General features: G+C 41.9%; 1 pseudogene across 1 annotated transcript in view; it reads left to right on the top strand.

Annotated features, from left to right (window-relative positions):
• LOC310779446 overlaps window positions 1–18071 on the top strand; it is a 66242-nt pseudogene that overhangs the window by 32300 nt on the left and 15871 nt on the right. The window contains exons 7-9 of the transcript in view: window positions 15734–15851; window positions 15962–16040; window positions 16148–16244. The product of the transcript in view is annotated as an uncharacterized misc_RNA (transcript). The remainder of the gene's footprint in view (window positions 1–15733; window positions 15852–15961; window positions 16041–16147; window positions 16245–18071) is intronic.

Below are 18071 nucleotides of genomic sequence, written 5' to 3' on the forward strand. Positions count from 1 at the left end.
TAGGCTACACTCCGTATGACTGTCTAGACAACAAGGATGATTACCTTAACAAACTTGCTTTTATTCACTGTTTTATACAGGATAACGTCTGTACTTGTGTCTATGTGGTTGGTGATTGGAATGCTGACATCTCTGATAGAAGCTCCCTATTTGCCAGGCACTTGACCCAATTTTGTAATGATAGTGAACTCACTATATCCAGCCAAGTGCTGGTGCCAGCTGACAGCTTCTCAGTGAAGCCTGGAACACCACATCCTGGCTGGATCACTGTGTTTGCTCGGCTGATGCCCATCCCAATCTGTGCAAGGGCCGGTTCCAGAACAAGATGACTAGGGATGCATCCTAGATAGGAAGGTGTGCACATGCACGGGCCGACCAGAAAAAATTGACATGTTATTTTACTAAAAATAATGCATTTTACCATCATTTCAAGTTGATACCAGCCAAGCAAGAATATTTCAAGTGTTTCAAGTTCTTTACTGAAATATTTGGACCATTTAATGATCATACAATGATCTCAACCTTAAAAGGTTACATGTAGGTGCCAAAAAGCCATAAATTCACATCAAAGAACAAAGAAAAACAACAATTATAATTCAAGTTTAAACAGTAAGTGTGCAGCTGCAGCATTTCTAAAAAAGAAAAAAGAAAAAAACATTTACCACTTGTAACATATTGTGTGAATATGCGTAGCGTCAGAGTGCGTATGACGTCATGACGTATAAGAATGTATATACATCCTGGTTGCTGAATAAACGTCAGTTGTTGTCTAAGCGGTGTCCGAGTCACGTCAATATATAACACCACTCTTTTCAACTGAGCATGCAGACAATTAAAATAAGGGTGCAATGCGTGCTTTTGCACCCCTGTAAAACCGGGCCTGATCTGCGCTCTATGGAGATTGTGTGTGAGGCATCCATGAGTGATCATATACCTTTTATTTGTTATATTGAGTTAGACAGTCTCCCTGAGATGACCCGGGAGGTCAACAACAGCTCTAGGGCCAAACTAGACTGGTCTAAACTCTCAGGTGAGGATGTCCTATTTTATTATGGGAAAACTGAGGCTCTTTTGAATCATGTGTTTTTACCATATGATGCTATCCTGTGCTCGGATGTTAAGTGTAAAGATACAGCTCACCACCATGATCTCTGTACTATGTATGATGCCATTGTTGGAACATTGTGTGAGGCCAGTAGCCCCTATTTTACTTATTCTAATTGTAAAGTAGGTAAGCCAGGTTGGAATAAACATGTAGCCCCCCATTTTGCTGCAGCTAGGGAGGCCTTTAGTCAATGGGTAATGGCAGGCAGGCCCAGGCAGGGTCCTGCTCTGGACCACAGAAAGAACACTCATGCTAGATACAAAGCTGCTATTCAGTATATAACCAAACATGAACACAATGGCTGAGAAGCTCCTTAGCTGCAATGTCACTGGCTTCTGGAATGAGGTGAAGGCCTTGAACCGAGGCAGTATGCTGCTGGCACGATTGAGGGAGTCTCTGGTGCTGCTGACATAGCTGAGCTGTGGAGGCAGCATTATTTTGCTGTTTTTAACTGTGTAAAAAGTGACCCCTTTCAAGTGAGCAGCATCCCTAACAGTGTTGGTTTTACAGTTAACGAGGTGGTTCAAGCTATAACTCAGCTGGCTGATAACAAAGCCAGCGGCCTGGATAATATCTCTGCAGAGCATCTTAACTCATTGAGTGCCAAGGACGAGTATGTTCGTCAATTGGTTTAGTAACGTAGAGTGCCAAGGACGAGTATGTTCGTCAATTGCGTTTTTTGACGGTGGGACGTGGATCAAAGCCAGATCCATCTCCTCTGAAAGTATGGTGGCTGTTGAATGTGTAAAAGCTATTTTAGGGACCCATTAGGTGGCGACAGTGCTCTCCAGATTAGAGAAAGGCGAGGAAAAAAGAGAGAAGAAGTAATGGGGAAACGGAAATCGCATCGATATGCATGAAGCATAACGTTAGCTGTGCCTGTGAACAGCAGTCATCTGCTGCCACAATTGAGCACCTCCGTGTCGGCTGCGATAGCCCCTCCATATGATTTAGTTGCCGACACCAGCGTCTTTCTGAAAAGTTACATTATTCTCAGCTGGGAGCCGGCGACAGGCTGTGAAAAAGCGGGGGGATGCAGCGCACTTTTCAGTGCAGAGCAAACGCGCAGAGCAAACGCACTCGCAGCAGAGCCCCAGAGACACTCCTCCCACCACGGAGGAGGAGGAGGAGGGGGGTGGGGCACGCAGGGCACTACAGCATACAACCATTGACAGTAAACACAGACTCAGGCAGCAGGCTCGATGCACAGAGACAGGCAAACAAGCTAGAATAGGCTATCTGATGCCCACCAGCAGTAAATCAAGACCAGCAAGAAGGTGTAGGGTCTGCGCACGCAGGGGCCAGCGCTGCTGGTTGCAGCTAAAAAATATTATTTGGCCAAACAAAATTCCTTTGTTTTCACTCTTTTATTGAAGGAAATTATTTTTGAGGTGTCATTACATCAGAAAATATTAGCTTCAGAGTCAATGATGTGCTTGAAATGCTTCCTTTCACAAAAGGCTGAATATCTCAGATTCTAAATTGAAACGTGTCTTTTTGCTCAAAACAACCTATCTTCTCCGGCTCATAACTAAAGAACGGAAAATGGTATCAATAAACTTTTTTTTGCAGATGATAGAAGAGAGTCTCATCGTTCTTTGTGCGTGTTCGGTGTTTACATAGTAATATCACACAATATTCTGTGGGCCTCGAGAAATCACTGAAAACGCTCTGAAACTCTGGCACTGGGAGCGTCCGTTCTCCAAAAGTGGCTGGCACTCAATGATGGCTGTCCTGCTCTCCATCTGTTTTACAGGGATCATGACACATGGGCTGCTGCCGGACTCCTTGTTGTCGGTCACTTTGGTGCCAGTCATGAAGGACAAGGCAGGTAAGGTGGGGAGTGTGGACAACTACCGACCTATTGCGTTAGCCAGTGTACTTTCTAAAGTTTTAGAGAGAATTTTATTAGATCATTTAAGTTCCTTTTGATTCACGTCTGACAATCAGTTTGGATTCAAAGCCATGGTACTGACCTTTGTATCTATGCATTGAAAGAGGTTATTGATATGTATAAAGGTAAGAATTTCTCTGTTTTAGTGGGGTTTATTGATGCCTCTAAGGCATTTGACCGAGTCAACCATCAGAAACTGTTTTTAAAACTGAGGGAGAGGGGCCTGATAGCATTATTAGAATCCTGGCATTCTGGTATGCTAACCAGACCATGCAGGTAAGGTGGGGTAATACAGTCTCTGCTCCTTTTGGTGTCGGGAATGGCGTCCATCAGGGGGGGCTTCTTTCCCCCGCCCTCTTCAATCTTTAAATGAATGAACTCTCTGTACAGCTCAGCAGCTGCCGAACCGGACATGTGATTGATAATACCATTGTAAATCACTTTATGTATGCCGTTGATTTGGTTATCCTGTCTCCGAGTAGTACTGGTTTCCAACAGTTGCTGAATATCTGTTCTGACTATGGATGTCGTTTTGATGTGAAATATAATGCTAAAAAGAGTGTCACTATGATCTGCAGAACAAGAGGGATCTTTCCTTTCCTTCTTTTTTCTTTTTTTCCGTCTGGGCAGGGGCTGGCAGTTTGCTGTAGAACTAAATATTTGGGTCATATTAACTGATCAAATGAGTGATGATGATGACATGTACAGACAGAGGCGTGTACTGTATGCTCAAGCTAACATGCAGAGGAAAAAGTTTTATTTTTGCTCAGATGATGTAAAGGTAAACCTGTTTAGAGCCTACTGTACTCCTCTTTAAACTTGACCCTGTGGGTACCCTTGTAGTCAAGCCGTTCGCAGCCGTTTCCTGTCTTCTGCCTGTGGAGGCATGGAAGACTTAAAGACAGCAATGCGCTTCTAAATGGCTCGTTTTACTTTAAATAACACCCAAATGGCACAGTGGACAAGTCAAGAGCAGTAGTTTGCACCTTGTGTAAAATGGAATTAAAATATCACTGAAGTACATCGAGTTTGAGCTATCACCTAAAAGCTAAGCATACCAGAGCAGCTAGCGGCCAGCTAGCAGCCAGCTAGCTAGCGCGAGACTCATTCATCACTCATTCTTCCTTCAGAGTCTCAGATGCGCGGATCCTCTAACCACTGGGAGGTCGGCTCCAATGGCTTCATGCGATATACACATTATCAATACACAGTTTCCAATACCAAGCCATTATTCACATGGAATTGCCAAAGTTTTTAGCTCAGATATAGCCTTCTTCGGCTGTGTCATTTTGGGTTTCGACTGCTCCACAGCGCCGCCGCCGGAAGTATCGGTTCTGGAGCGTTCTGGAGTGTTTACAATTATTGTGCATTTATTTTCTATTCAAGATGCATTTTGTAGACATTTTGTGACCTCCTGTCTACATTGCACTTCTATTGAATTGAAAATAAATCTAAAATTCAAGATCACAAAGTACATTTATTTGCATTTGATTTCCAATCACGACACACTGGTAAGAATGATTAATATCTAATTAAAAATGCTTTGCAATGCAAAATAATGGCATTTTAAACATGCAATACAAAGATGCGATTAATCGCGATTAAGAAAATTAATCGTTTGACAGCCCTAATATATATATATATATATATATATATATATATATATATATATATATATATATATATATATATTGTATATATATTGTATATAGTATATATATATTATATATATAGTGGTCACGGTTATAGTCATCAACTACTTATATTGATCAAAAACCTTGGTCCTGAATCATTCCATGCTGTTATAAATAATTCACTTATAGTGATCAATACTCCGCTTACAGTGATCTTTTTGGGCCTTTTTTTTGTCCCACCTGAGAACAATGGATTATTTTTTTAACTACAGTATTTTTTTTTTCTTTTTTACTTACAAACTGCCAAAAATGCGCTTTTTCAAACAAAATCTACAGTTTATCTACAAGACATGAATGAGCTGTGAGCTGACTCATAGGAGAAGTGTAGGTTAGAGCTGACCAAATGAGTATGGTCTATTATAGCCCTACAGATAAGTACAGTATATGCAACCAAATATGCCAACAGTTAGCATTACAAGGAGTATGAGTTGATGGGATTCGGTAGAACTTTAGTCCTTGCTTTGTTGATAGTGTAATGGCTCATTTCCATCGCAGGTAGTAGCGCGATCCCGCTCCGCTCGACTCGATAAATGGTCTCATTCCACCACTAAAAACTATCCCAGCCCGGTTTGTATTGGGGTCGAGTCGTGTTACTTTTAGTACCTGCCTCGTCGTGGTTCTATTCTGCAGAATAGAACCAGAATCATGTTTACTCTGTCTACTGACTGTCATATGCAATGCTGGCGGCTGCATACCAGTTTAGTGGGCTTACCTTCTCTTCTGTTATGTATATTTCCATCAGTCTTTTGTGTTGCTGCCTTCGCCTCCGGTGAAATAAAATCGTGGCGGGTGTTCAATTGTCTGAGAAAAAAGTCCGCTGCTCGCTCAGGGAGCTCTGTAGCTGAGTGGAGGCTGCATCGCTCCGCTAGGCCGCAGCGGGTGTTTGGTGAAGCCGCGGTCTTGCCTGGTGAGAGGCCGCGGGGTAGAGGCTTCACTGTTGCGCCTCTCCCGTCCCCGCACAGCGCAGCGCATGCCTGTGAGTTTGACTAACTACAAAGTGATATCCATTCTCCTGGTCATTGTCACATTCGCCCATGTACACTGTAGGTCATTTAGAGGCACCAGTATTTCATAAACAGTTTAAAAGTTCTGTGGATGGATTTAATTGTAATGTTATGTTATAGCCTACTTCGGCTATAAGTGAAGGACAGATATGCGGTCGCTATGACGACCAGCTGTGGGCGGGGGTGGGTGGGGGCAGATGATCCGCGGTGGAAGCAAAACGTCCATCAAGCCGAAACGATTAGAGCCGAGTGGTGACGAGCTGTGCAGGGCAGTAAAATGTGGTGGAAATGAGCCATAACAGACTGTTCAGTGTTGTGTTGTGTTCTATTGCATGTATGCGAGGCTGTGTATGTTCCCTCGAGGGTTGCCATAGAACAGGATATGTGGGGAGAATAAAGGTGAAGCTTGTTATAACTTTACAGCCTGGCTCTATCGTTTATTTTATTAACCAAGTGTGAATAGGCGGACCCGAATACTCGGCTACAATAGCTTTCCGATTCTGGCATCCCACTGCACAACACAAAGACATGTCTAGCTCGTCTAGTTTTCCAGCCGCAGATCAACTACTTGCCAGGGCTGCGCGGACTCTGTCTTTCTACCTCCGTCATGCGCATCTGACGCTGCGTGATGTCAGTGTGACGTAGTCGTATAAGGGGTCTATAATCCATACACGGAACTTTTAAACTGGTTATGAAATAATGGTGCCTCTAAATCAGTGGTCTCCAACCACAGGGCCGCGGACCGGTACCGGGCCGCAACGCATTTGGTACCGGGCCACGAGCCCGGTCCAAAAAAATAAATAAATACCGTAATTCTGCCAATAAGAGCCCGGGCGCTTATTATGCTAAATCAATTTGGACCCGGGCGGTAAAAGGAAGACAGGCGGCAATTAGAGTCAGGCGGTTGTCATTTTGACATAATTGAGCCTGGCGATTATTATTTTTTGAACAGAAATGTCTGCTCAGCAAAAACGGAAAGTATCAAATTGCTCATTTAAACCAGTGAGATAGTACTTAGTACACACAAGAGGGTAGGTACAGGCAGTTTTGAACATGCCTAGTATTGTACAACGGACTGGAATGAACGAAAACAACTGAGTGATATCCTTCTTCATCATCATCATCCAACGTTACGGTATCAGTTCATTGCTCTCCTCGTCTCCCTCTGCCAAACAGCCATACCATATTTTAAACAAGTGTGACCAGGTCAATATACTCGACAACGCCACCTGGGGAGTTGCACCCCAGGAATACCACTGACTTAAAACCAAATAGCACAGATTCAGTGACTTAAAACCAGATAGCACAGATTCAGTTACCAGGGAAGACAGACGTGTTTCTCAATAAAACCAAGAATTTATTTGATCAAAAATATAAGGGAGCTGCGGAAAAAGAGTTATGCATGTAATAACACAATCAAACTGATTATAGAAAGTTATATTTATTACAGTACAAAAACTCTTTTTAATAGTTTCCCGAAGTGGGATTAACAATAGACAATGGATAAAAACTAGCACAAGGAACGGAGCATAAATAAAATGGTGTAACGCTGCAGTGGGTGAGGGCCAATGTAGTTAAGAGGTAGATAAATAGGCAGAGCCCAGGGGGTGCAATTCTCACACTAGGGAACACAGCAAAAACACAGCAACCCACGGCAAACTTACTTCAACCACGCGCAGAGAAAACTAGGGTGTTCAGCATGCAGTGAGGGGAAAGCTAACCCCTAACTTGTTGGCACTCACTCCACTGTAGGTCACCAGAGGAAGAGCTCCTAAAAGACAAATACCAGTTGGTTTACAACAAGGCCACAATAATGTAATGCAATAATATAGTAACAGTGATAATTTCTAAGAGGCAAAACAGCAGCATGGCAGAACCTACAAAGTATAAGAGGACAATGTTAATCACTTGTGCTTCCTAAATGTTAATAAGTAAATAAGTTGTGGGAGTATAAGTAGAGGGGGTACTGTAAGTGCAAATTGGAGATTCTCCAGTCTCCATCCTAGAAATCGAGTTCTAGTTTTTCATTTGCAATCTGTATCCTATTCCCAGGAGGAACATCAAGAAGAAGACTTTGAAGACAACTCCCGCGATGATTCAGATGGAGAGAAAGAGGTATATTGGCAATCATATCAGTATCCGCTGATGTTAGTAATTCTTTATATACTGTATATCTGTATTGGTCCGTTGAGAAAAATAACGGCAATGTTAAAGCTGCAGTAGGCAATTTTTATGTGATTTGTTTGGATTAAAATAAGTGTTAAATGGCTCTATATTCTGATAGCCATCACTCGAATAAAGTGTTTGATCAGTAAATTTTGACTCCTAACCCCCCGCTGTACTCCATCTCTCTCCTGTAGCCCTGCATGCAGGGCGGATGTATCTCCACAACCATAAGTCGTAGAGACTTACGGGTGGCTGCATTGGATTCGGGGTGAGAAAATACATATGGTTTTTTACAGGCATCGCGATCTGACCTTCCTTTTCCCAGAAAATTTGAAAATGTCTCTGATTGGCTAGAAATGTACAGACCTGTAAAAACTATCCAGTCAGAGAAATGTTTACATTTTCTGGGAAACGCAAGGTCAGGTCACAATGCCAATAAAGAACTATATGTATTTTCTCACCCCGAATCCAACACAGCCACCCTTGAGTCTCTACGAGTTACGGTTGCGGAGATACATCCACCCTGCATGCAGGGCTACAGGAGAGAGACAGAGTACAGCGGGGTGTTGGGAGTAAACATTTACTCACCAGACACTTTATTTCAGTGATGGCTGTCAGAATACAGAGCCATTTAACACTTATTTTAATACAGAAAAAATCTCCTAAAATCGCCTACTGCAGCTTTAATATTGGTATCGGCCAAAATGTTCATATTGGGAGGAATGCGAACTGCACCTAAAGTTTAAAATTCACACTAGAGCATCCCAAGATTTTGGTGTCTTTCAGTATGTCCTTTTTGCAAGAGAACATGGTGCACTGTTCACAAATATTGACAGAATTTTAAAGTGGCTCAGGAGGAAGAGCAGGTCATACACTAATCAGAAGGTTGTGGTTCGATGTCCGGCTCCTCCAGTACGCATGTCTAAGTGTCTTTGGGCAAGATACTGAACCCCAAGAACCCCAAATTTCTCACGATGGTTGTGCCAGCACCCTGCGTGGCAGCTTGCTGCCATTGGTGTATGAATGCGTGTGTGTGAAATGCAGGCATGTGTTGTAAACCGCTTGAGTGGTCAGTATAGACAAGAAATGAGCTACAATCCATTTACCACTCCATTTGTTTCAACTTTGCTACGGTTTTAGTTGTAGTGATATAACACTGGCAGTACTTAGTAATTGGGTCATATAAATGTTGTATATCTGTATATTCTTTGTCTTTATAGAACTGGAGCAAACCCTTGTATAATGGAGCAACTGTAACACTGGGACAGGCTGTTCTACTGCTCATGGCACTTGTAGTGACAGCAGGTTTGACACAAGAGTCACTTACTGAACTTCTTCAAGTACTGACTGTCTTGCTCCCCGAAGATTCGCTCCTGCCATCCACTAAGTACTTATTCAAAAAGGTCTTCACCAATGGAAACTGTATTATTAATTACTACTGCCCAGATTGCTTAGGATTACTTGTCAACAGTCTGTGTTCCAAATGTGACAAAGGTTGGTGCCAAAATCAACTAAAGAAAGATGGAAAGTTTTTCTTCTCTTTGCCCTTGATTCCACAATTCAAGCACATACTGGAAAATCTAAATCTAGGTGAGCACCTTGCATATAAACAAAACCGTTCAGCCCAGTCCACAATAGATGATATAATGGATGGAAAATTATATCAGAAAATGTATAGTGAAACAAATCTTAAAGATGAATTCTCCTTTAGCCTCACAATAAATTCTGATGGTGTCCCCATCTTCAGGTCCTCATCATTTTCAATTTGGCCCATCTTTGGATTTATAAATGAATTACCTCCTCAACATAGAAAGAAGCACACTTTTCTTACTGGTCTATGGTTTGGCTTGCAAAAACCCAACATGTGCTCATTCCTTAGACCCTTGTCAAATGAACTGAAGAATTTGGTTGATGTTGGATTTGAGTGGTGCCTTAATGGCCAAACTATAGTCAGATCATATGTATACACACTCATGTGTTGTTGTGATAGTGTTGCACGAGCTATGATGCAGAATATAAAACAATTCAATGGGAAATATGGGTGTAATTGGTGTCTGCATCCTGGTAGAAGGGTTCCAAAGGGTAGAGCATTTGTCCAAGTATATCCATACCAAGAAAATGTTGCTGAACGTGACATGGATTCTATGATCTTTCAAGCAAGAAGAGCAGGTGCTGGGGAGTCAGACACATTTGGTGTTAAAGGCCCTACGCAACTTATGCTAATCCCATACTTCAACATTGTTACTGGCTTCATTGTGGACTCGATGCATTGTATTGATCTGGGAGTAATGCGTCAACTTGCACACCTGTGGTTTGATGGAAAGCATCATGATAAAGCATGGTATATAGGCAACAAAGTCAAAGAAATTGATGAAAGGCTTGCAAGTTTCACACCCCCATCCAACATAACTCGCACCCCACGGTCACTCTCTCAACGATCATATTGGAAGGCATCAGAGTGGAGAGCTTTTTTACTATTTTATGGTTCTGTTGTTCTTCAGGCTTTTTTGCCAGCTGCATACTTCTTCCATTTTCTTCTTTTGTGCAATGCTGTCCATATCCTTCAGAAGAGTTCAATTTCTCAAATGGAACTGTTCTATGCCACACAGGACATGATCAAATTTGTGCAAGATTTTGAAAAGCTGTATGGTATTTGTCACATGACCTTTAATCTCCATTTGTTACTTCACATACCTGATACTGTAAGAAACTGGGGTCCAATTTGGTGTTATTCTGCATACAGTTTTGAATCATGCAATGGGTTGCTTCTTAAATTGTTTAATGGTACTCAGGCTGTACCAGTGCAGATTTTGTCTTCATATTTTACTCTCAAACAAATTAAAGCCATGAGTCGTGTGACCTTTTTGGATGCTACAGAAATGGCAGTTAATGTATTTGACAGGTTACTTACAGGCTATTGTGCAACAAAAAATGCTCACCAGTACCAAGATAGCATTCTTTTTGGTAAATTTGAAAGACGGCAATTGAATCATTTTGAGAAATATTGTGTAGAGACTTCTTTAAATATACTTGTTGAGGATTATGCTGTATTTTCTCACAAAGCCATAATCAATTCTCAGGTCTATAAAAGCACAAAGTATAGAAAAGCAACCAAAAGAAATGATTCAGTAGTTAAAACACGCAATGGTACAGCAAGTCAAATTGAATCATTTGTGTCTGTCAAAACTTTGACTGGAGAACATCATGTTTTTTGCCTGTTAAGAACATTACAAACAGCAAGACTGAATACCATCACACCACCCGCTCACTTGTTGGCTCCACATGGTGCAGCTATAAAGCACATCCATGCAGTTGATGATGTTGGCAATCTCACAGCTGTAAAGCCCACAGATGTGTGTGGTAAATTTGTTGTATATAAGAAAGACACATGTTTCATTATCTGTTTGTTGCCAAACCTTTTTGAGAGGGACTAAAGACCGATTGTATTTTTTGCTGCTTCAGGTCCAATGTTGTGGAATTTTCGAGTCACAATATTATCCCTTGTTGGTTTCCCTGCGATGGCTCGCCCATTTCGCTGGCTCACAGCCGCTTGCCAAGCTGATGAGCAATAGACCTGTCATTAAGTCCCACCATGCTTTTTGAATGGAGTTTGGTTACGGATTTGCCTAACCTATAAACTATCTAGGCTACTTGTCACCACCATATCTAGCTTTACATGTTGTACATCACCCTCCATGGCATATGTGAAGTCCTTTCTGATGGCTTCTTGACGATATCAGGCCTCCTTGGGATATAACTTTTAACAGTGACGGCTGCCATGTATTCTCAGTGCTGTGCTGCAGTCAAGCCGTGTGTGTGTCAGAGGGGCGTGGCTTATCGATAGGTCAATTGTGGCTCGCCACGACGCCCTCCTTACTCGAGTATTCCCAAATGTAATGTACTAAGCATTGGGTTTGAATGAGAAAATGTACTGACTTTAAAAGGTAATTCATAAGCATTGTGGATTATTTTTAAATATACATCTGTTGTGTTGCTGTTATATGTTTATGCAATTGACATGTTTACTGTTTTCTATTTTGGTCTGTCAATGTGGTTGCATTGGAGGATTGTTGCTAATTGATGAGCCAGCTTGGCAATTTCTTACTCTGGTGAATCCAATGACTTCTCACTTTGGAAATGTCAGCGAGTGTGTTGATTTGCACCAAATAAAGACTTCTTAAGATGACCCATGTGCTCCAGCGACCTTCTGTTTGATGCTGATGTGTTCCTGAACTGCACATGCACCGGCCCTCATCTCCCCAACTGTTTTAGCACATGAACTCAGGTTAGGACTAAATGCCTCTATGCATAAACAGAAATGCATCTGAACCGGCTTCCGATAGCTTAACTCCATACCTGATCAGTTGTTCATCTCTTTAGCACTTTTAAATCGAAAAAGGAAAAGTAACATTTTAAATTGAATTACATAATTTTATGTAAACTATGCATTCACGTTTATAAGTTGCAAAGTTTTAAACCACATACGTGATATTAGTTTCACATTAATTCCATAATTCACATTTTAAGTGTTTTTATTTTTACATACATTTAAAATGAATACATTACTGTACATTTGACCTATTTATCTGACAAAGGTTGCACGTGTTAATTTTACATTTTCCACATGTGATTGCCTTTATTCAAATGTCAACTAGTTTGTGAAAAAGTGTTTCACATGTGAATACTACTCACATGTGGTTAGGTATTCATTTCCATGTGAGTAGATCTAATCATGTGTGAAACTCAAATTAATTTCAGCTCACATGTGAGTAGATACAAGCACATGTGACTTTGACAACTTTATTTTGTCACATGTGGAAAATGTCATGTCACATGTGAATAAAGCATAATCACATGTGAGATTGCACATTTCACATGTGACTTTAACAAATATTTTCACATGTGGAAAATGTCTTTCACATGTGAATAAATCATAATCACATGTGAGATTGCAAGTTTCACATGTGACTTTGACACACATAACATTTTCACATGTGGAAAATGTCTTTCACATGTGAATAAATCATAATCACATGTGAGATTGCATGTTTCACATGTGACTTTGACACACATAAAATTCTCACATGTGGAAAATGTTATTCACATGTGAATAAAGCATAATCACATGTGCGATTGCACGTTTCACATGTGACTTTGACACATCTAAAATTATCACATGTGGAAAATGTCTTTCACATGTGAATAAATCATAATCACATGTGAGATTGCAAGTTTCACATGTGACATTGACACACATAACATTTTCACATGTGGAAAATGTCATTCACATGTGAATAAATCATAATCACATGTGAGATTGCATGTTTCACATGTGACTTTGACACACATAAAATTATCACATGTGGAAAATGTCTTTCACATGTGAATAAATCATAATCACATGTGAGATTGCATGTTTCACATGTGACTTTGACACACATTAAATTCTCACATGTGGAAAATGTTATTCACATGTGAATAAAGCATAATCACATGTGCGATTGCACGTTTCACATGTGACTTTGACACATCTAAAATTATCACATGTGGAAAATGTCTTTCACATGTGAATAAATCATAATCACATGTGAGATTGCAAGTTTCACATGTGACATTGACACACATAACATTTTCACATGTGGAAAATGTCATTCACATGTGAATAAATCATAATCACATGTGAGATTGCATGTTTCACATGTGACTTTGACACATTAAATTCTCACATGTGGACAATGTTATTCACATGTGAATAAATCATAATCACATGTCAGATTGCACGTTTCACATGTGACTTTGACACACGTAAAATTATCACATGTGGAAAATGTCTTTCACATGTGAATAAATCATAATCACATGTGAGATTGCAAGTTTCACATGTGACATTGACACACATAACATTTTCACACGTGGAAAATGTCATTCACATGTGAATAAATCATAATCACATGTGAGATTGCATGTTTCACATGTGACTTTGACACACATAAAATTATCACATGTGGAAAATGTCTTTCACATGTAAATAAATCATAATCACACGTGAGATTGCATGTGTCACATGTGACTTTGACACACATTCAATTCTCACATGTCTGTGTGCATGTGTGTCTACATGTGTGCATGTGTGTGTCTGTGTGCATGTGTGTGTCTGTGTGCATGTGTGTGTCTGTGTGCATGACTGTGTGCTTGCGTGTGTCTATGTGCATGTGTGTCTGTGTGCATGTGTGTCTGTGTGCATGTCCCAGTTAGCTCTGGTTAATGTTTAGAGTAGTCAGTTGTCTGATCTTCCCCCCCCCCCCTCTCTTTCTCTTTCCCCCTTCCCCCGCTCCTTCCCTTTTCCCCCCTTCCTGTTCTCCCCTCTCCCACATTTCCCCCCCCCCCACCTCCTCTCTTTCCATGCTCTTTCCTCCCCCACATCCCACCGCCCTCCTGCTCTCTCCTCCTTCTCCCCTCCTCTGCTCCTTCTCCTCTTCTCCCCTATTTTCCCGAATCTCTGCCACTTCCTACCCTCCCCTCTCTCACACCCCCCCTGCTCTCCCTCCCCTGCACCCTCCCACCTCTCCTTCTCTGTTCTCTTCTCCTCCACATTTCCCATTTTCTCCCCACCCTCGCCCTACTCCGGGCCCGTATCCTACTCCCTCCCCTCCCCCAACCCTAGACCCTACCTCTACCCTGGCTCTCCCTCCCCTGCACCCTCCCACCTCTCCTTCTCTGTTCTCTCCTACTCCACATTTCCCATTTTCTCCCCACCTCTTCCCTCTCACATTCCCCCTGCTCTCCCTCCCCTGCACCCTCCCACCTCTCCTCCTCTGTTCTCTCCTCCTCCACATTTCCCATTTTCTCCCCACCCTCGCCCTAATCCGGGCCCGTATCCTACTCCCTCCCCTCCCCCAACCCTAGACCCTACCTCTACCCTGGCTCTCCCTCCCCTGCATCCTCTCATCTCTCCTTCTCTGTTCTCTCCTCCTCCTCATTTCCTATTTTCTCCCCACCTCCCCCCTCTCCTCCCTCACATCCCCCCGCTCTTCCTCCCTCCTCCACTCTCCTGCTTTCTCCTCTTCCCGGTGTTTCTTCCTCTTCCCCCCTTCCCCCACTACTCTAAAGCATGGCACCCATTCTTCCCTAAAGCAAGGCACCCATAAGCTCTATATGTGAACATGTGTTTATTTGGCAAAAGGACTCACTACTAAAGGCTTGCAGCCAATTAAATTAGGCATAGCTTGGCTGCTAAGAAATTGACATATGTCCGTTTGCAAGATGTGTGTCTATATTCTCATTCTCTCCCCACCTCCTCCCTCCCCCTGCTCTCTTCTCCCCCACACCCCCCCCCTTTCCCCTCTCCTGCTCTCTCCTCTTGCTCCTTCCCCACCTCCCTTACCCTCCAACATCTCCCATTCCCTCCCCACCCCATCACTCTCTCACATTCCCTCTGCTCTTCTCCCTTCTCCTGCTCTCCCCTCTGCTCTCTCTTCATTTCTATTTTTCTATATTATCAATTGTTCAAATGTTATCTTTATTCTGTATATTCTTGTTACTGTTGTGTCAGCTAGAATTAGCTAGACATACTTTCTGTGAAGCCCTCTGAGACATGCTTGTGAATTAGGGCTATATAAATAAACTTGACTTGACTTGACTAGAAAAATGCATGTCACTTTGTGAACAAAATGTGAAGAGATTTGGGAATGGGTCACCTTTTGCCTTTGGCAGACAGCGAAAGGTGGGAAATGTGATTTGAACTATTTGACAGTGTGCAACAACATGGAGACATATATGGCAAATTGATTATTTGACAGTATCTCCACAAGTCAATCGTCCTGTCCTGCGCTGGATGCCTGTTTGTGATCCTGTGATTTGAATCCACCAGGTATCATGCGGAGAACCGGAGCTGGCCATATGGAGAGTTTAAGTTTGGTCCTCTCTTCATGAGGCTGTGCTATGAGCTGGGGCTCGAGGACATGGCTGCTGCTACACTCACTGATAAGGTAAAAACATTGCATATTGACTATTGAAAAGCACCATAATCATCTAAAGGGTGCCATGCACTGTGATGTTTTTTGGACTAACAACGTTTCCTCTCGCTTATCTGAAACGGAGCATGAAAGGATTTTTCAACGACGCAACCTCCTATAACATCGCCATCGACATGTTATTCACAAAAGGCTCTTATGAAAGTAAGTGACAGATGAGGCTAATTAGAACCTGGGAATAGACATTTCTAGTGTTGTTTTTGGAGTTCATGATCATCTGTTTATAATGATTCAAACTTTGGGCTTTGCAGATGCGCTGGAGGTATTAAGAGACATGAAGAACCAAGGTGTGCCATTCAATAAGGACACATTCACACTGGCATCCGGCACCTGCTATAGCCTAAGCTGGTAAGAAGTCAATAGATTGTTTATGGATTCCTGATTCTCTCAAATTGAAAGGAGGGTTACATTGGGGAGTTCTTTTTTTTTATACATCTGGGACCGGTTGCACCAAATGGTCTTAACTATGCCTGGTCGTAACTCCTACGTCGGTCTTAGTTAAGACCAGTCTTTAGAGTGGATTTACGCCTGTTGCACCAACACGGCTTACGTCTGGTCTTAACCATTGACAGTACATAATATCTGGACCACCTTAGCTATATGTTTTTGACACGGCAAAATGAAGCTCACTTCCCGATATTGTTTGATTTCGTTTGATTGGATGAATGGATTTTCCTGTTGCATTGTGGGAAATCTGTTCAAACCTGGAGCCGGGAAAACAGGAAAGGGCGTGAGCGTGGACGGGACTCGGGGGAGGGTTTCCTCCGCCACGGCATCCATCTTGTTCATGTTATTTTCCCTGCTAGCCGTTAGCTTGGCTAACAAATGTTGTTAACGTTAGTTGCTATTGCTAGCCTTGCTCCATTGCTGTCACAGTGAATACAATAGCCCGAAGAAAAACCAGAGTATTATTTCCTCCAGACCTCGCGCTGCGTCACCAGCCTGCCGCTTGCATCTTCCACAAAATCGAGGTAATCTTATTTTCTAACGTAACGCTAATTGCATAGCATGACATTAACGCTAGCTACATGTCCATTTGTCATTACAGGAGGACGTTAGACTAGAGTAGCATAAGTTAACGTTATACAACGTTAAACAGTATTGCATGCTGCACAGATTCGGACGTAGACAGAAAACAAACGCAGTTCTGTTTACCTAGGTTACCTCTTTGAGATGAGGCAGACTCAAAGCATACTCATATGATCTACCAGCTAATAGCGTTATATATCTAGCTAACGTTAGATGAGGGGGAACAAGCTGGGGGTTCAACTCCTCTGGATAGTTATCCACCTCTGCATTTACAGTATTTACCAATCGCACGTAGTGTTGGGTAAGCAAACGTTAACGTTATACAGTGATTAACAGTGTCTAATTCGTTTCTTCCAGGGGGTAGCTGCTGTCCAGTACCAGATGGGACACACAACAGAGGATCATGATTTGAAGATCAAAGCTATAATATTCTGTTCTCCTGAGATTAACTATACACGTTACTGCTGATCAGTTGTTTCAACATAGGAAATTGCAATAACACACAAGCCAAATGCTGACATGAGAGATTTGCTTTGAACAATTGTAGCTATCTGCCAGTGACCGGAGAATATTGTTATATTTGCTTGTTTTAATGCTTTTGTCAATAAACATTGTCAACAAAGATAGCCTTGTTGTATATTATCATGTATAAGATTGTTGATGTCGAGTGAACACAAACCAAGGATTGGACGACGGAGAAACTTAACCGACCAGCAGTCTGAGTCTGCTTCAATCAACGAATGCTTTATATTTATTGAAATGAAATATGGTGATATCTGGTGGTCTGAAATTACTCTCTCTAGCTAGGCTAACTGGCTCATATTATATCATATTATTGTAACGTCTGAATCAGCGTTTCATAATAGCCTTACGTTTATAGCCTGGATGACGTTAGGTAATGTTACCCATCCTTCCATTGGTGTTACACGTTATATTTTTAACTGAGCGTTGCGGAATTACCTCAACACAATTGTGTATCAGCTTTAAATGTCCAATATATACAGCGTTACACAAACGACCAGCAGCATTCAAATGTGCAAAAACGTTATATTTATTGAAATGTGGTGATCATGTCACAAGTCACATTACATAACGATATAGCGTTAGGTGTTCTTTTGATCAACAGACCTCGGGGGCTCTATACTG

This window comes from Poromitra crassiceps (assembly GCF_964638095.1).
Source record: "Poromitra crassiceps genome assembly, chromosome: 7".
Taxonomy (NCBI): Eukaryota; Metazoa; Chordata; class Actinopteri; order Beryciformes; family Melamphaidae; genus Poromitra; species Poromitra crassiceps.